The sequence below is a fragment of the Nilaparvata lugens genome, chromosome 6 (genome assembly GCF_014356525.2).
Source record: "Nilaparvata lugens isolate BPH chromosome 6, ASM1435652v1, whole genome shotgun sequence".
NCBI classification, from domain to species: Eukaryota; Metazoa; Arthropoda; class Insecta; order Hemiptera; family Delphacidae; genus Nilaparvata; species Nilaparvata lugens.
In genome coordinates, this window is record NC_052509.1 from 1,455,038 (window position 1) to 1,476,061 (window position 21,024).

Genomic DNA, 21,024 nt, shown 5'->3' on the forward strand with positions numbered 1-21,024 from the left:
TATAGAATTATTCATCATAAATCAGCTGACAAGTGTAAGAAGATGTGTTGAGAAGCCAGTCTATTGCTTTATTTCCATAAGATCTATAGTTTCAATCCGGTACTTGTGGATGAGAATACTGCGTGAGGTCTACTGTTCACAGAACTACTAGTAATATACAGATGGAATAATCATTATTATTCTTTTATATTATTCCTTCTTATTTCTTTCTTTTATCCTCTTTCAATTCCTGTCCCTTCTCCTTGACATTATTTTTCTTCTGCACTCTTCCATCTTTTCGAAATCTTCATAAAGTTTTGCAAACGCCCCCAAGCGCTAACACTCCTTACATTTGTACCGTCTAATACACATGAGTATTAAGTATGCCACATGCTCTTGAACGAGTTAACATGTGAAGCTGCGTTGACGGTCGGCCTGAAACCGTGAACCCTAAACACAGGTTGAATAATGTGCGCATTTCTTGGAAGCGAAGCAAATATATAGCTCCAAGACAATGAGGTGGTGGGGTCAGAAAACAAAACAGGTAAAAAAGGGTAATTTATGAGCCCTAGCGGGTGCAGTTAAAATCTGCGCCATAAAAAATCAGAAATTATCTGGTCAAAGGCTCATCCCAGACGTATGTAAGTGGTGGAAAATATACGAAGAACAGTTTAAAAGAAGAGGGATTTCTCCACACTTGTTTTACGGCCAAATTCGAGACGGTTCTCTATTGTTTTAAAGAGAGCACAAAAAAAAGATAACTCAAAAATATTTAAAACGTTCAAGACAAAGAAAAAGGAAATTTTCAGTCATGGTCAAATAAGATAACGCCACAGGCGAGTCCACGCTTGAAAAGAAGTAACTTACTCAACTACATATAAGGACGAGTGTTCATTGATGTTGAGGGTTTGTTTCGTATTTATTTATACCTTGATCTATATTGAGTACTTCAATGTTCAGGGTTCCATACTCAAGTATAGGTTGAATTGATTATTTATAATGAGTATTCTGGAATATTAATGGCCTGAAAACTTTTGTCAAATTGAATATTGAATATCAGCTATTAGTTTCAACATTAACAATAGCCTACATAAAATAATGTTGATTGGAAATACATGAATGTAAAAACAAAAGATAATAAACTAATAAACTAACCAACTAAACTGAATAAACTAAACTAACTAACAAACCATAATAAACTAAATCGAATTTTTAAAGAAGACTTACGAAACTTTTGAAAATGATCGCACCAATTTCCACACTCACCTGGAAACAAAAAAAAAAATATTATTAATTTTTATCTTTCATAGAAGTAAAAACTTACTTCTCAGAAAACTTACTTCGTTTTCAGAACGAAGTAAAAGCTAATGGAACAAAGAATAGTCAAGAATGTATCGGTTCAACATACACTTAAATTGATCAATGTAAGATTAATTGATTGAATCTTCAACTTGGAGACGTAGAGTACTAAAAAGAGAACACATAAAATTAAAAACAGTAATATTTACTGTTTCAAATCACTGTTGAAAAGTATAGTCACTATACTTTACTATACTTCACTATACTTACTGACCACCAATCAGTAATTTTCAATACATCCAAGAAAAAAGCAGGTAATGCCGTGAGGGTAAATATTGAATACAATAAATATTCAAATAGATTAATTCAATAAGATACCAATAAGAATAACAACATCAATTTTCATTTACTCAAAATCCTGTATCCCCCAACATCACAAAAAACTACCCAACACAAATGATATCTCATTTTTTTAGTTGTCGCACCATATCACACTTATATATGATGCAAAAGTTCCTACCTCGTTTCCAGCACATATACACATCCACCATCAATAAATAACGAATATGAATATCTATAATTGCATATAAATACAATACATTTTGAAATAGATTAACTCAATACGAGGGCAAATCAAATATAATACTATAGAATACTATATAATAGTATTCTATCAAATATTGATAGAATACTAGGTTGACGATATCAATTTTCCTCTACTCAAAATCCTGTATCCCCCAACATCACAACAAATCTACCCAGCAAAAAAGATATCTCATTTTTTCATAGGTGTTGCACCATATCAAACTCATATATGATACTCATGCCAGTTCCTACCATTCCCAACCTCGCTTCCAAACTCATATATGATACAAAAGTTCCTACCTCGCTTCCAGCACACATACACACCCACCACCAATAAATAACAAATATCTATAATTGCATCATTGCACTAAACGGCAATAAAAATAAATGCAACTTATGCAACTGATAACAATATTGAGTGCAAGTGAAACTGAAAGGGCGGCAGTAGTCCATACTTCATAATATCAATGCACATTCTCAGTCAGAACAAGCAGAGCGGAACCAATAATAATTCCGGTTGTAGCTGTTCTTACATTCAATCAGTTTGCAAACTCTATGGTTAGATTCATTTCGATGTGTCAGCATTGCTTGAATGAGTAGCTATTGCAGTTACAATTCAATCAGTTAGCAAACTTCAATCTGCGCTTAGGACTGCCAAATGATAGCATGACGCAGACAGACATTGTTAGATGTCACGTGACTGCCTAAATGACAGACGGTAGGCAGACTCACATGTACATGTTCAAAAGAAGGTGAGGTTACTTCTAAATAGCATCAGAGACAACAATATACTTTTCAAACTAATTCCCTGAAAGAAGATATTATTCGTCTTTTTTCTTTAGGGCTACTTTTGAATATATATAAAAAATAAATCTGAGTTGTTTTTTAGTGAAAATGGACTAAATTTTAAAAAAGTGAAACTATAACCCTATTTCGGACTTTCAAAATGTTATCTAAATTTGGGAGAGAAATAGTACAAGGAGTATCCTTAGTTTTCCTCTCCCAATCAGTGCTACTTTGTAAAAATTATAAATAAATAAAATTCGTACAGGAACTTGATCGATATCTTTTTGTGGTGTTGTTCTAGACATCCATATTGAATGAAAACTATTTGAGATATTAGTTTCTGTTTTATACACCATTATTATCAATTTCCAATAAACAAGTTTGAGCAGCAGAATTATAGTGTGGATGATGCCCTGCGATTGGCCATTACATGTTGACCAATGACGGTTGAGCAGTACTGTCCTTGGCCGTGACTAGACGGTTCTCATGACCATCTTTGGAATGCTCTTGGGCGTGTCTAGTCTCGGCCAATGACAGTAGAGCTCAATCCTCATTGGTCAACAGTAACTAATCGTAGGGAGCTTCACCCACATTATTCTGCTGCTCAATGATGAAGCTTTCAGTTCTCACTAGAGATTGATAGCTCTGTGAAACAAACAAAACAAGTATCTTAGATTGATTTAACAAATAAGTGGTTCTGACAACATAAGTCTAGACAATATTAGTTTACATTAAATTTGAACAATATCAGACAGTGTAGGTTGAGGGTTGAGGAAGTCGAGTAGTCATTGCTTATAAGATGTAAGAAATATTCGAAAATGAAGTATTTCAATGCCCAATTAGAGTTTTAATGGATTTCAACCACAGATTAGAAGATTTAGGGCCGGTTTCCGAGCTCGGGATTTAGCAAGTCCTAGACTTTAAACAGCTGGAGTCAGAAAATTGGCTTTCCAAATCGGGGCGTAGTCGCGGTTATTGTCATAGTCACGTTTGAATTAAATTTCGAAAAACTAGAAAATTGAACACAAAATAAAATGAAGAGAAAATAGTGTAAAGTTTCAGCGATTTTGAATTATTTTGGAATGTCTAATTTCGTCAAGGAAAAACGTTTCCAATTATAGAAATGAGAAAATAAAAACTACGACTACTGTTATAAAAGCTGCGACTACGCCCCGTTTTGGAAAGCCAATTTTCTGACTCCAGCTGTTTAAAGTCTAGGACTTGCTAAATCCCGAGCTCGGAAACCGGCCCAGGGCATCTAGAAGATTTCCATCACTGATGAGAGGATTTTCATTCAAATTTGAATCAAATCATTCAAATATCCCCTCACTTATTTGTAGAATCTCTGTTGATATTGTGAACTCTCAAATTAATCAAAACTCAATAGTTTCCTCATTTTTATGTTTAGTAATTAGTTGAGAGCAGAAGTTTTAGCAGCCAAATATTTCACCGTCGCCAAATCTGTACAAACGTTTCGACCTTCAAATTCCCCGTCTATCACAGGCTACTCCTCACATGTCTCTCTACAGTCACACATTCAGGTCAAACACGGGTCATCATTGCACGAGCCTCTACCAAAATGTCTTTCACCTCCACACCAAAATGGGCAGACTTTTGAAACTATCATAGATATGAGTGAGACAGCTGTTTGATAAGTCTGTTACCACAGTGCGTTGAAAACGTGTGACACTGATAGGCTTATTTGAATTCTAGCATTTGTCAGAGCCGTTATCTAATAGTTTAACGTACGACTGACAATGGCTAATTCATTACTAAGGAGTGGTCGCCTAGATATTTCGCCTATTCTAGCCGCAGTCAACCTGGTAGGTAGTTGCATTTCCTATCCTTGTCTGTTGTCAGACAGATGTAGGAAATTGTAAAAGAGAGAGACAAATTTGAGAGAGAAAGGTGTGAAGTGGGTGTTACCGATAAAACTATATGAAACTCACTATATTATTACCATATCCATGTAGAAACCCCCTATCAATATACACCTTAAGTTCTGTATATACTATAATATACAGATATAGATATAGGTGTAACGTGCCGACTTATAACTATATTATTACCTTTTCCTACAGTTACGTTGAAAAGTGGCCATTGCTGCACTGATTACAGAACGCAAAGAATCACTTTTCCGCTCTAGTGCGGGAAAAATTTTTCTGCACTCCAGATTTGCAACATGGCAACGCAAAATACTTAGTAGGTTATATGGAGCAACAGTGCAGCAAAATCAAAATGAAGTTGGTAACAGTGACTGCTGTGGCTGCTATAGTGAGCAGAGGTGCAACCAAGCACAACGCGCTAATTATTAGTATTAGATATTATAACCAACGACAACGAGGACTTTAGGATTTTAGGATTAAGGTTTTTATCAATAATAAAATTACACAGAAAAACATTTGATGCATTTCAGGCTATTTTACCCAAAATTTCCCACTTTTCATATTCAATGGTAACTGTAGGAAAAACTTTATGTGAAATACGTGCGCAAAGTTCCTCTGCTGCACTCAACAAACCATTCCGCCCTCGCCTACGGCTCGGGCGTAAACGTTTCTTTCGGTGCAGCAAACTGTCACTTTGCGCACTAGTTGCACAAATAACTATATCCATGTAGAAACCCCCTATAAATATACACATATAGTTCCAAGGTGTTACCGACGAACTGGATATACGCACTATGCTTGAAATATACTCCACTATATTCTGATATTGATACCTGATTGTGTCACAGCGTTTGACTTTGGTCAATAAATAAATACAGACTGCATTTGTGTAGAACTAGAATACATTATTGCCGACAATTGTGATTTCGACTGAGATAAAAACACGGGTTTCCAATACAATAAATTCTGAAGTGTTAAGGTGAGGTATGTCAACTAGATTACTGTAAGAATTTTCTAGATGTAATCTTGGGGTGAAATATATTATTGACTAATTGGTTAACATTGAAGAAATGCTGGTGATTGAGTTCGTAACGTTGAGGGTGTATTGACTTCCTTATAGGATTTTTCTTTGAGGAATGATTATTCTCCAGTTTTCTTCACTACTGAACAGAGGTATTTCGAGTTTCAAACACTACTCACTATAACTATATTTTGTATAATTAACATTATTATTTTCATCTTTTTTTTGAAATAATTCAAAAATGAGAATAATTAAATGAGTATAATTAACATTATTATTTTCATCCTTTTTTTGAAATAATTCAAAAATGAGAAATGAGAATGTGTATTTATTGAATGAGACCGTTGTGAAATTAATAGAATCAAAATAAAACTGCCATTGAATTTTTCCTTTCCTGATGAAGCCTCTGGACTATTCCTAAAAAATATCCCTCTTTCCTTTGTAAAATTAATAAAATCAAAATAAAACTGACATTTTCACTAAAAAAAAACTGGATGTCTTCCGTCTTAAGAGTATAGGAAATGGAAAAACCATGTATCATGATAAATTCCCTATTGCCGGATTCTATTATTTATTTAGTTTTATTCAATTTTTCCTTTCCTGATGAAGTCTCTGGTTTGTACATTTCTAAAACATATCCCTCTTTCAGTTTACAGTTTACTACAATGTTTGGGTCAATAGCTGTTGAATATTATTACATTTTCTATGATATTTTCAATGAATAAATCAAATTATTAACAAGCATGCCTAGAAAATGTGGTCCATTAATAATTAATAAGTAGATCTAACATTTTATTTATCAAAGAATCCAAACTCCTGACCCAGCTAACGTCAGAAAAATTGTTCCAGCCATTTATCTTTTAATAGATTGAGCACTTAGAATGAGGTTAGGTTGCATTACAATGAGCCATATTCTAGACTCGGTTAGTGTTCCAAGTGCATTCTTGTACTATGTAAGTCCTTGTACTTCGGCAGGGCGTGACGTGACACTGCAAATTATTGTAAAAATTAATTATTGTAGAGCGTAAAGTTACAACACAATGCGCATGCTCTGTCAGCGATTGACCAATCGCGTGTCCAGGAATGTCGACTACTGACGCCCAAGGGTCTCCAATTCCAGTTTGAGTCCGAGCCAGTGTCGCTTAACCAGCTACTACACAACTGGAACATTCAATGTCCGTCGTTCATGTGCCAAGGATAGACACAGAGAGAGAGAGAGAGAACACATAGGACACTGGTGCTGGAAAAGGATGGAAATAGGAAAGTGAACACACAGGCAAAAGAGCAGATAGCAGGAGGAAAAATGATAGAGATAGAAGATAGTGAGTGAAAGAGAAAGGGTAGAAGAGAGAAAGAGAGAGAAATGACCTTTGCCCCCAACTTCTGAACATTACTACGAAACAAAAACCGGAAAGCTTGGTCAATAGTGCAGCTGCATAGTAATCTACTAAAATATATAATATCTAAATAGATATCTGGAGCAGTATTAAATGGAGAATATGGAGCAGTTCGAATAGTACGTGGTAATGAAACTGTATAACAACTTTTCGTCCTTGCTTTAGAATTATGTTTAGCTTTTGTTGTTCTACTGTTTACCTGACCATATCAATTTATACTCTATACTTATTTTTTTCTATACATCATAAGTATTTCATATTCATTTTTTTACATAAATTTGATTTCCACGACACCCAATCATGCTTTTCCTTCATCTACCATACTCTTGATCTTCATTCTCTCCTACTTTGCTTCTATCTTCTCTTCTTCTTCTTTCAAAGTTTTTTGTATCCTAAGAATGTACCATTGTCATTTTCATGATTCGCCTCTACTTCCTGGTTCCATCTATTGTTCTATTTCATATTTAACTTTCTATCCTTGCTTGATCTCTCATTAAGTTCCAGGTTCATCTTTGTAATGGTTCTCCAAATCAATAAATTGTTCTTCTTAAACAATACTTCTTCATTTTCTTGGTCTTCTACTAGGCCCTCTTCTATTTCTTGGTATTTTCTTTTTTTTTCTTCCTCTTCTTCTCCTCCTACTCATTTTTTTTTCCTTCTTCTTTTTCTTCTTCTTATTCTCCTACTCCTTCTTTTTCTTCTTCTTCTTCTTCTTCTTCTTCTTCTTCTTCTCCTACTCCTCCTCCTTTTTTCTTCTTCTTTTTCTCCTCCTAATTCTATCTTCTTCTTCTTCTCCTCCTACTCCCCCTCCTTTTTTCTTCTTCTCCTCCTTCTTATTTCTTCTTCTTCCTCTTCTTCGCCCCCTCCTCCTCCTCCTTCTTCTTCTTCTTCTTCTACTCATAGGTCGTCTATTTCTTCTTCTTTTTCTTCTTCTACTCATACTTCACCTATTTCTTCTCCTCCTCCTCCTCATTTTTTTCTTCTTCTTCTACTCATACTTCTTCTTTTTTTCTTCTTCTTCTTCTTCTTCGCCTCCTCCTCCTCCTCATCCTTCTTCTTCTTCTTCTTCTTCTACTCATACGTATTCAATTTCTTCTTCTTTTTCTTCTTCTCCTCCTCATTTTTTTTCTTCTACTCATACGTATTCTGTTTCTTCTTCTTTTTCTTCTTCTCATCCTCCTCATTTTTTTCTTCTTCTATTCATACGTATTCTATTTCTATTTCTTCTTCTTCTCTTCTTCTTCTTCTTCTTCTTCTTCTTCTTCTTCTTCTTCTTCTTCTTCTTGGTCGACTACTTCATTGATTCCCTCTTCTTGCTCCCTCCACTTATGATGAGACATAATTTGCTCAAAAGACATTGGTGTGTTCAAGTGCTCTCAAGGTGCAACTCAGCAACACAGCTTCAACGAGTCCAACAACAGCATAAGCATTAGAGTAAACGCTGTCTGCTCCCTGCTAAATTATAGCAGCCACCACGATTTTCTTCGACTATTTTTACCTGATGTTTGTTACTTTGGCACTAAAGTAGCCACGCAATAAAGTACCCAACATCAACCACAAACTAATATTTTGCAATAGAACCTAGAACCAAGAACCGGGAACCAACTGATTAGGTTTAACATCAATTCAAATAGGTTTTAGTTATATTGTAATCTATAACTGAAACAATTTCATACTTTTTGGAGATTGGAGAAATTTTGTGTTATTAGTATACAATCAACAATGATATACAAAGAACAATGACAGTAAATAAATAAATGAATATGGTGTTAACATAATAAATATCCATGAAAGTAATATCAGAGATATTCATTCATTTTCTTAAAAAAATTTGCTCAAGTTTTTTTTTAGAATAATAAAAAAAAAACCTGCAGTCCCATCTACTTTATCTCATGCGATCTATATTGAGTTTGATAATTGACTCCTCATTTCTATTCTACCAGAAATAATGTTTATTGGAGAATTATTATACTATTTGAATTTCGTAACATTTTCTCACTGTCCGTGGATCACAAAAATTGATAATATTGAATTCAAGTAGGCCTAAACCGTGTCAACACTGAACAAAATGTTCAACATACATGTTTTTTGAGGGTCTCAGGGACAAACATTCTAAAAAGTTTAGACAATCATTGTGAAACAAAAGATTACTGTTTTTCCAAACATTTTCATTGTTTGCTGTAAAACATAAAACCTGTTTTCCACACATAAAATTATTTTCTTTGGTGACGCGTCCACACTGGCCACGGGCAAACATTGTTTGTCAAACATAATAAAATTTACCCAACTATTTCAACAGAAACGTTCGTCGAACGTTTGTTCAGTGTGGTCACTTCTTTACATTGGGTACGAGAAAGGATGATTACAAGAGACAAAAATACTATTAAAAATCTGGTGTGGCGCACTCACACAACTTTCCTTGCTCATTGAACTGTAAGCCCCATTCTTAGAGGAGAATAATTGAGGGGAATAACATAATGACGATTGGCAGCAACATATTTGAAACTACGATCAGACTACTGTATATGTATATATATAATTGTTTTCAGAGTACTTTTTCCTTTGTGTAAAATTTTGAAATTCGATTATATTTTTTAAAAGTCGTCAAAACAGCTGTTCTACAGATGAAATATCTCGACTATGTGTTCTTTTTATGAGCTGCTCTACCTACCTACCTCATGCACGAGAATGAGGTTACAAAGTCCATTTCTCAAGGATGGGGTGGACCCCCCATTGGTTTCCCAGAAAGGAGACTCATGCAAGTTAATAGAGCTGATAAATAACTATACAAGGTATAAATTTGAAGAAAAACGTTGAAGCCATTTTCGAGAAAACCGTGAAAAACATGATTTTTTAGTGATTATCCGCCATTTTTCTCAAGAATATTACGGAGCTCCTGCAATTTTACCAGAAATGAGACTCATGTCAGTTGATAGGGCTCATAAATAGCTATCCATGGTATAAATTTGAAGAAAATCGTTAGAGCCGTTTTCGAAAAAACCGTGAAAAGTATGTTTTTTTAGTAATTATCCGCCATTTTGAATTGAATTCTATTTGAATTTCTTATTGTCGGATCCTTATACCTCATGGTATAAGGACCTTAAGTTTAAAATTTCAAGTCAATCGGTTAATTGGGAATGGAGTTATTGTGTTCACAGACATACACACATACACACACACAGACCAACACCCAAAAATCATGTTTTTGGACTCAGGGAACCTTGAAACTTATAGAAAACTTGAAATTAGGGTAGCTTAATTTTTTTTGGAAAGCAATACTTTCCTTACCTATGGTAATAGGGCAAGGAAAGTTATAATAAAAAGAGTCAATAGGCGGAACATTAAAAAGAATTACAAAACAACTTACTCAGGGGCAAAGCTGTTTCACTTGTAATTTGTAATGTAGCCGATTATTTGGCATACATTTTTTCAGTCCAATTTTACTTGTCATGAATTTTCACCGTCTTCGACACTTTTAATTTTTAAACAATGGGTACTCTTGGACTGTGAAAATGCATGCCAAATAATCGGCTACATTACACACTAATATTTAATTGAAAATAATTATATATGAATAACGAAACAAAATCAAGCTTTGAAAATCTTTTGACAAACAACTTCGATCCCCATGTCAAATCGTCGAATGAGTAACGATGTGGTAACAGTGTCGTAAGTTGGTTACGAGCCAACAAAACACCGGAACAAAACTAATAAGGTGACCCCTGCACTTTAAAGTTCAACTGGCAAGAAATCAACCACAAATATTCATGACTGCAATAGTTTTGCATACATCGGCACACATACACACACACACACACACACACACACCACACACACACACACACACGCAAACACAAAACAAACAATAAAATGTTCAACGGACATAACTTACAACATCTGGTAGTGAGCCATTAAAGTGAGATAAGACAAATATTGAGACCATTCTACAAATATATTGTTTTATTATGGTATTTGAAACAGAAGAGAGAGAGAGACAGAGAGAGACAGAGAGAGAGAGAGAGACAGAGAGAGAGAGTAAGAGTGTGTGAGTGAGAAAGAGAGAAAGAAATATAGAAAACCCGAGTTACGGGTGAAAGTGCCCACCAATTTGCAAATTCAAACAGTTCGGTACCGTATCACATAAATTTCGATTCCTTTACAACTTTCGTCAACAATTCCGTAACAAATTATTGTTATGTTACGTCACTGAAATAATATCGTAAATTTTTAGGGAACCAAGGTTGTCGGCTGCCAACGGACAACAATTATCAACAGTTTACATGCTGAATTAGTTTTGAAAAGTTTTCTTTTCCTTCTTCTTCTTATTTTTCTCCTTCTCCTCCACCCTTCTTCTTATTCGCCTTCTCACCTCTTCATTATTCTTTTTTTTTCTTCCTCTTCTTCTTCTACCCTTTATTCTTCTTCTTCTTTTTCTTCTTCTTCTTCTTCAACACCTTCTTCTTCTTCAACACCTTCTTCTTCTTCTTCTTCTTCTTTTTCTTCTTCTTCTTCATCATCCTCTTATTCTTCTAAGTTTAAGTCAACTTAATGTTGTGACCTCAGGGCACCAGGTCAATAAAAAAAGAGCTGCTTTACAAACAAAGATGGCCGGCCGTGTGTGTGTGGGTGAAAGCGTTTGTTTATTTGTGTTTTCATTGCATTACTGTTCAGCCGCCATTTGGTAACCGAGATTTGCAAAGATATTACAGACGAAACCACTCAACACGTTGAGAAATGATAAAGACTTGACTTTGTTTTGTGTATTTTATGTGTGCAGAGGTCCGAAACAAAAGTGAAAATTTCTCTTTCCATTGTTTGTGATACGTTGCAACTCTCTCATTCATGAAGAATCTCTTTGTGCAGGGAGGTTCCTTCAAGGAAACACTGTAGGGAGCTTATTTATTTATTTAATTTATTTATTTATTCATTTATTTATTTATTTATTTATTCATTCATTTATTTATTTAATCATTCAGAATTACACAACTTACAGAAAAGTACCACAGGCTTATACACCCATAACGGTTCCAATTCTACAACACTCCAAATGTAGCTAGGTGTAGATGGAGCTTCCTCCATCTAGGGTTTCTGAAGCCTGATGCTTTTGCAAAGCCGTGAATATTAGTACCCCGCGAACCATACCTTGCCAATATGTAGTTTCAAAGTCAAGGAGGCTAAACTACAGGATGCGTACTGTACAGTACTCTCAAAACTGTGTGTTTTATAATGGCGATAATATTGGAGTAAAAATTGATAAAACACTTTATTCTTTATTGATTGATACAATAATTACATCATCAAAATTACAGCACTAAACCCATCATTCAATTATCCAGTTCAGAGATTAAATCATTCCACCAAAAATTATTGAGATTCAGTTGCTTGACACTTTTACAATCATTCCATAATTTCATTCAATGTTCTCTCCTTATCCATCTGAATATCATCTCAACCAATCATTCAAATAATCAAACTGAGTTCAAAGGTTTAAACCAACCAATTATTTGAATTCACTTTTACAATCGTTCCATTCAATATTCAAGTCTCCGAACTTAATGCACCATTAAATAAATAAAATTCAGTTCAGAGATTGAACCATTAAACCAAAAAAAATATTGGAATTAACTTTTAGACACTTTTTCACAGTCATTCAACCAAAAAATATTGGAATTTAGTTCCTATAGTAAGGTCCACGTTATAATGGCAGTAGATAAAGATAGAAGAACAGCGTTGCCGATTCTCTGCCTTAATTAATTATATTTCTACATTGTCAAAAACAGATTTGGCATCGTTGTGGAGCTAGAAAAGGATAGTAACACCTGCTTTGTCGAATGATAGACAAGGATAGCAGCATCAAAGTTTATCAAATACTGTCATTATAACGTCGACCTCACTATAGACACTTTTTTACAATCATTTCATTCAATGTTTTCATCTTGGAACCAGGAATTCATTTTCCAATACATACCTACTGTGGCAATGGTTCATAGTCCATTAGCGGCCATAGCTTATTACTTTCTCTCAATCAGCAGTAAAATGATTGAAGCGTACAACCGGGCATCGAACACTGGACAACTCAGTTCGGTACTAATGGAATCAACCTCCATTTACAGAATCGATAATAGAACTACTGCACAAAGGTAATAGCATGATATTGGGAGAAGCACGCTGTGACGTAATCGGGTATGTGGCCACTGAAATTCGTTTATTGAACTCTGAAAACACTGTGACTCAGAGTCCGCAGTTATTTCTGAACTGTGTTGTGTCATGTTCATGCAAAAAGTGAGCTATCGTTCAGATATGATGAATAATGCAATGGAAGCAAAATGGATCATTGATCTGTTGCTTCCACATATTCTTGTTTTCAATAAATGAATAAATGAGTGAATAAATGAATAAATGAATAAATGAATAAATAAATAAATGAATAAATGAATAAATGAATATGAATAAATGAATGAATAAATGAATAAATGAATAAATGAATGAATAAATGAATAAATGAATAAATGAATATGAATAAATGAATAAACGAATAAACGAATAAATGGATAAATAAATAAATGAATAAATGAATAAATGAATAAATGATAAATGAATAAATGAGTAAATGAATAAATGGATGAATAAATGAATAAATGAATAAATGAATAATGAATAAATGAATAAATGAATAAATGAATAAATGAATAATGAATAAATGAATAAATGAATAAATGAATAGATGAATAAATGAATAAATAAATAAATATATATAGGCTAGGATAAATAATAAATAAATGATGTAATGAGTGTTGGAGGTTGAGAAGAAGAGTGAAGAAGACAGTAGGTGAGAGAAGAAGAAAGTGTGAGAAAGAAGAAAAGGAGGAGGAGAGAGAGAAGGAATAAAGAGAAGAAGAGTGGAGGAAGAAGTAGAAAATGAAAGGAGAAAGAAGAAGAGAGGAGGGAAAGGGAAAAAGGAAAGAGAAGGAAAGTGGAAGAACAAGTGGAAAATGAAAGAAGAAAGTGAAAGGAGTAAGAAGGAGTGAGGAGGGAAAGGGGTGAGAAAGGAAGCAGGAAGAATAAGAAGAGGAAGAGAGTAGTGGGAACGAGAAAGAGGAAGGATGATGAAGAAAGGATGATGAAGAGAGTAGGAGAAATAAGAAGAAGAGAGTGGGAGGAATAAGAAGATAGTAGGAGGAAAAATAAGAGAGAAGGAGGAATAAGAAAAGTGTAGGAGGAATGGGAAGAAGAGAGTAAAAAGAAGAAGGAGAAGAACCACAGGGTACGAAGGAAAATGAGAAGAATGAAGGAGAAGAAGGAACGTGTAAAGAAAAAAAAGAATAATAATAAGGAGAGTTGCAAGAAGAGAATGAAGATGAGAAGAATAAGAGGAAGAAGACAGTGAGATGAAGACAAAAATAGATAAGGAAAAATAAAGTGGAAAGAAGGAGAAAAAAAGAAGAAGAAGAAGAGGAAGGAGAGGAAGAGAGTGCGAAGAAGAAGGAGGAGGAAGTGGGAGAAAGAGGAGAGTAGCAAGAAGAAAAACATGGGAATGAAGGAAGAAAAAGAAGAAAGAGGAGAAGAAGAAGAAGAAGAAGAAGAAGAAGAAAGAAGAAGAAGAAGAAGAAGAAGAAGAAGAAGAAGAAGAAGAAGAAGAAGAAGAAGAAGAAGAAGAAGAAGAAGAAGAAGATTGAGATGGAAAAGTAGAAGAAGATAAAGAATAAAAATATAATGAAGATGAAGGTGTAGAAGAAGAAGAAGAAGAAGAAGAAGAAGAAGATTGAGATGAAAAAGTAGAAGAAGATGAAGAATAAAAATATAATGAAGATGAAGATGTAGAAGAATATCAAGAGGAAAAGAAACAAATAATTCTGAACGTGAAAAATTAGGTTTATTACTTCTGAAAGGAAGATACCGGAGATAACACTACTTTTGAACTGACAAACAAGGCTAGAGGAAGCTAACAAAAATGCTTCAAATACTTGAGCAATAGTTGTGAGAAAAAACAAATGATAATACTGGGAAATTTCTATCAATCGGCTTCCGAAAGAAAATTGTGTTGGTGAGAAAATTCTGAAAAGCATAATAGAACAACCTTGGCAAACTTATTTTAATCACAATACTGATAGCCTGCATTCGACCTTTGCAGAGCCGTCTACCTTTAGTATATTACTGAAGTTACAAATCTATGTGGTAATTGTATTGTTAGGATGATTTCGATGAGAAAAATCATCTTTCCATTGATGCAAAACTTGAAAAACAATTTCATGACTCAGTTTCCATCAAATTCATGATAGATAAATGATCATTCAATAATAGTAGCCTTCATATATTTCATTCATCTTCAAATGAAAGGAACAGTTTTGGGCTTTAAGCCTGTTGTTCCTTCCCCAATCATTCATAGTTGAGAATTATATTGTATCTATCAATAATATAAATAGGATAAGAAATAAAAATATAACATTAAATGACATAAATAACTTCAATTTATCATTAACATTAAATAAAATAAATAACTTCAATTTATCATTTAACATTAAATGAAATAAATAACTTCAATTTATCATTTAACATTAAATAAAATAAATAACTTCAATTTATCATTTAACATTAAATAAAATAAATAACTTCAATTATCATTTAACATTAAATAAAATAAATAACTTCAATTTATCATTTAACATTAAATAAAATAAATAACTTCAATTTATCATTTAACATTAAATAAAATAAATAACTTCAATTTATCTTATTAGGTCACACACTTATCTATCATAGTTCACTCCTACTACACAGAATAAATATTGTAAAATTTATATCTATACTATGATAAAAGAAAGAACTGGCTTATACACGTACGGGATAGGAAAATTATGTTTGACGCATCATCACGTCTGAACAACTGGACTTATTAACTTGAAATTTTGCATATAAATTCTTAATTAATCGAGGATGGTTATAAGCCTATTTTCAATTCCTCAAGATTTCATTACGACAAGTTTTCTGTTTGTCAAGTTTTTAAATAGACCCCTGCAGAGCACGGATTACCTGCTGGTTTTTATTAAATTTATTCTATTAAAGGTGATGGTTTCTTGATACATTCCGAGCTGCGATGTATTAACACACTTTTTTCTATGTATTTCACACGACTGCATGTCGTGTGAAATACAGTACATAGAAAAAAGTGAGTTATTCTATTATTTCATATTATATTGCTAAATTGGTGAAGTTTTCACGAGAGAGCCACAACAATCTGACAAGAATTCATCTTTATTTTGAATTAAATAATATGAAACATACGAACTAATTAATAATCTTCACCTCTTTAAACCTCTTTATTCAAATTGTCAACCAACAGGCCAAAAATCAAATCAACCAAATTTCGTTTCAAATTCTCTAAAGAAGAAAGTAAAAGCTTGAAAACCTACTTCTTTGTACACTGAGAACAATGCCAGTGAAAAACTTTCAACGCTTTCACTGTATCATATCTAGGATGAGATGCTTTTTGTCTATCTATTGATCATCATAACACTGGCCACACATGTGAAAGCTTACTTTTGAATAATCGTTACACAAAATCTCACGTTAGTTTATTGTAACAAATTTTATGGAAGCATTCCGGTTCCTAAATCTCTATACGATAATGCACTCACCCTATAATACGCTATTGTCATCCAAATATTACATAATATAATTGTATATTGTTCATCCAGTAGTCTGCATTATGCAACCTTATTAAATAGTATTGTGTGTATCTTCCCACACACATACTTAATACTAGTTTAGTTTACTATTGAGTATGGAAGTATACAGCGCTTAATACTCTTCATAGTATGGTATACTTTTTATCTGTTCTACTGGACTGCTATATTGTAATCTTCCCACATATAGTTCGGTATATGATGTTCCATTATCAAACATAATACTGTACAAGAATAGCTTGATGTTACATTATTAGGACAGTGTACTATCGATTCAAATGGAAAATAGGAAGATGTTTTCATTAATATCCTTAGGTGATTACGTCTATATGGGTGGTATTGGATTTTCAGTGCATAATACAACAATATCTCATTATCCAAGTTAGATCAGAAAGCTCTGAAATTTTATTACTTGGCTGATGAGCTTGATCATCTTACATAATCTCTAATAGTTCAAGATCTGCTTGTGAGCTATAGACTGTTAATTTTTTAAAAAAGGTTTTCATAGTAATTAAGCCTATTAATAAGGACTAATAATAATTATGTATTAGGAAACGGCCATTACATTTTCATAGTATTGGGAAGTTATATCGCAAGCTAGTTCAGCCAGTTCGATTTTTCGACGTCCTTATTAATTCTACATGATTGAACGGAATTTGACAATCATCATCTGTTTAATCTAAAGGTGCGTACATATTTACACGCCAATTTCCCTTTTCATCAGCTGATTAGGCCTATATCTGTATTTTTTGTACAGAAACGGTAAGAACAGATATGAAAAGTTTGGCATAAGCTGATTCAAAGTGAACTAGTAGTTCTGTGAACAGTAGACCTCACGCAGTATTCTCATCCACAAGTACCTGATTGGAACTATGGACCTTATGGAAATACAGCAATAGACTGGCTTCTCCACACATCTGTGTAATCACTTGTCAGCTGATTTATGATGAATAATTCTATAGTCTGATTCTTACTCTAATATTGCCGTATGAAGGAGGCTCCTTTTTCCTTTTATATTATCCTTGAAATGCAAAATTTCCAAAAACCTTGTATATACGTTGACGCGCAAAAGGAGCATACCTGTCAAATTTCATGAAAATCTATTACCGCGTTTCGCCGTAAATGCGCAACATATGAACATTTAAGCCCTGCACACACACATCGATTTTTGGACGTACGATTTTTTGCCGTCCTTATGAATTCTATAAAGGTGCGTACAGATTTACGCGCCGCGAACACAAATTCAAATTCACGAGCAATTATTGACCGAGCGAAGTGAGGTCTAAGATTCAAGTCGACGGTTTGGCATTTCTCTTAATGTTTAACTGACTTTAGTGTAGACCTACCAATTAATTTTAGTAATTCTGAAAACTTTCAATATGACAAAATAATTAGTTATGAATATGGCATTGAAGATGATAATCGTCGCATTGGTTTGATAACTGACCACAGAGCAGTTTCAAGTAAATTGACTTTAAGATTGATGGGTTCATAACTTTTTCATTCTTGTGAGTTCCTCATTCATATTATTTATCAAACAATATATGGGTGATATTTACATGCTCCAGTTTTTTGATTTTGATAAATAACCTCCATAGTAACCAGAAAAAATAATAATTAAAATGTCACATCACATTTTGTTCAAATACTCTACAGATACTTCCTCGTTTGAAAAAAAAACATTGCTTCAGTGTTTTTGCCAATAACTATAAGTCCGATATTACTTTGAACATTAAGAGAGGAAACTGATTTTTTATTTTGGATGCTGAGACAAAAGTAGGGAGAATGCTGTTAGGTAGTGGGAGTGATTAGTGAAGGAAAGAGCATCAGGCCTCTCTGTCTTCGAGAGAGAGAGAGAGAGATAGAGAGAGAGAGAGAGACAGAGAGAGAGAGAGAGAGAGAGTGGGAGAGAGAGCCGAATGAGAATTAATACCTCTCGGACTTTAGGAATTCATCATCAATCCCTCACTCAATCTGTAAAGTGTGAATAAAGGCATATACCTATTTTCCTCAAAAACCGAACTAGATAAAAGAAATTCGAAAAATCGATAATTTCATTGGAATTTACATATCCTGCCATCACGGTTGGGGCAATAAAATTACAATTGTATTGACTGTTTTGCAATGCAGGCTGAGAATAGTGAATGACATTTGAGTATAGCAGCATAGGCCAGGTTATGGGACGCTCGCCCACCCTACAGGATATCAAACTACCGCACCTTTATTCACTCAACGCAACGCTATCTCAGCTCTGTTCACTAAGTGAGGTAAATAAAGATGCGAGAAGAATAAAATAGGAAGAGGTAGGATAGATACGAAAGAGCAGAGGAAACGAATGACATAATATGGCATTGATGTTAAGAAGGTTTTGTATGAAGATATCATCCAAATTGTGGAAGAGAAAGCAGATAAATAAATAAATAATTAATTTATGTGGAAAATTAACTAATTTATATTATAATTTTTTTTCACTAGAAAGCACTGAATGGGTGAGAAAAGCTAAGGATATTTCTTGTACTATTTCTCTCCCAAATTTAGATAATATTTTAAAAGTCCGAAATGGGGTTATGGTTCCACTTTTCTGAAATTTAGTCCTCTTTCACTCAAAAAGAAGAGAAACTAAGAATTTTGAATTTTTACAATTAAGAAACTGGATTGATTTTCATTAAAATAGAGGTGAGATAGAAAGAAAGAGGAAAAATTAATGAATTTGATGAATCGCTGGACATAATACATATGATGACATCACATTTTGCCACGCATTTTTGAATGGATGAAAGTTGACATGGGGTTCACAGAAATGGATCACAGTTTGTTGGCATGATAATTAATAACAATCAACATAATGAATCTTTCAAAGAGACTGTTGCAAAAGCAAGAAACATTCATTTCTAGTTACTCCTATTCAGGTACTATTACTATTAGGCTAGGCGCACACTAGTTAGTCTAGACAAGACAAGACAAGACACGTTCAGTCACAATACTTTACATAGTTGCTTATGAAGACATGTCTAATTGCAATGACTAATCTGTGTTAGTTGGGTCATTAGCAACTATGTGAAGTATTGTGACTAAACGTGTCTGATCATGTCTTGTCTTGACTAACTGGTGTGCGCCTAGCCTTACAGGGATGACTCTCAGTAGTGAACAATAATTGTCAACAGACTGAGTCTGAGTCTCTAATATTAGTAAGATTTGCTAACATTGTCATGATTATTCTTTCTTTTTTCTTTGCTGAGGGTGATGCTCACATGATCTCTAGGCTTGTGCGTGGATGATAAGAGATGAATGGACCTACAGATTTAGATGGGTTCCGAACCACCGGGAAGCGATTTTACAACTCATGTATCCTATTCAGAGGAGTTGGCTCAAGCGGTCACCCATCCAACGCAGGACCAGGTGCAAGATTCTTAACTTATCTAAGCGATAGCCTATTTAAAAATGTTATTCAACCTTTGAAAGGAATGAAAGGAAACTTTTTCCAAATTTTCTGTATCTTCGCTCAAATCCCAAATGTTATTCAACCTGGAAAGGAAATGAAAACTTTTCCCTAATTTTCTGTGTTTTCGCACAAATCCTACATAGTAATGAAAAACAAAAGGTAATGAAGATTCAAAACGCTTTAAAACAGAAAACATCCCTCAGTTATGTAACGCTGGAATATGAGATTTAAAGACACCAATAAGGATACTAGTAGTTCTGTGAACAGTAGACCTCACGCAGTATTCTCATCCACAACTACCTAATTGAAACTATAGACCTTATGGAAATACAGCAATAGACTGGCTTCTCCACACATCTGTGTAATCACTTGTCAGCTGATTTATGATGAATAATTCCATAGTCTGATTTTCACTCCAATATTGGCGTAAGAAGGAGGCTCCTTTCTCCTTTTAAATTATCCTTGAAATGCAAAATTTCCAAAAACCTTGTATATACGTCGACGCGCAATTAAAAAAGGAACATACCTGTCAAATTTCATGAAAATCTATTACCGCAACATAAAAACATATAAACATATAAACATTAAGAAAAATGCCAAACCGTCGACTTGAATCTTAGACCTCACTTCGCTCGGTCAATAATTGGACGATTTTTTCTGTCCTATTTAATAGGGCGTAACACGGATGGAAACCTTCCCTATAGTATTACCAGAGACAAGAAATATAGTGCTTATCCTTTATCTATGGTATTACATAATTAAGGATGTTCCCATCCGTAGCTAGAGGCACTATATTAAAAAAAGTTTCCAGTAATAAATAGTTATCTAGTAATATCAAAAGTGATTTACTAATGAATAAACTTTTAGAGTAATAAAGCAACTATAAAAACAACTCAACAACATTTTCTTGTGCTTTATTGTGGAAATATCATCGAGACATAACGTG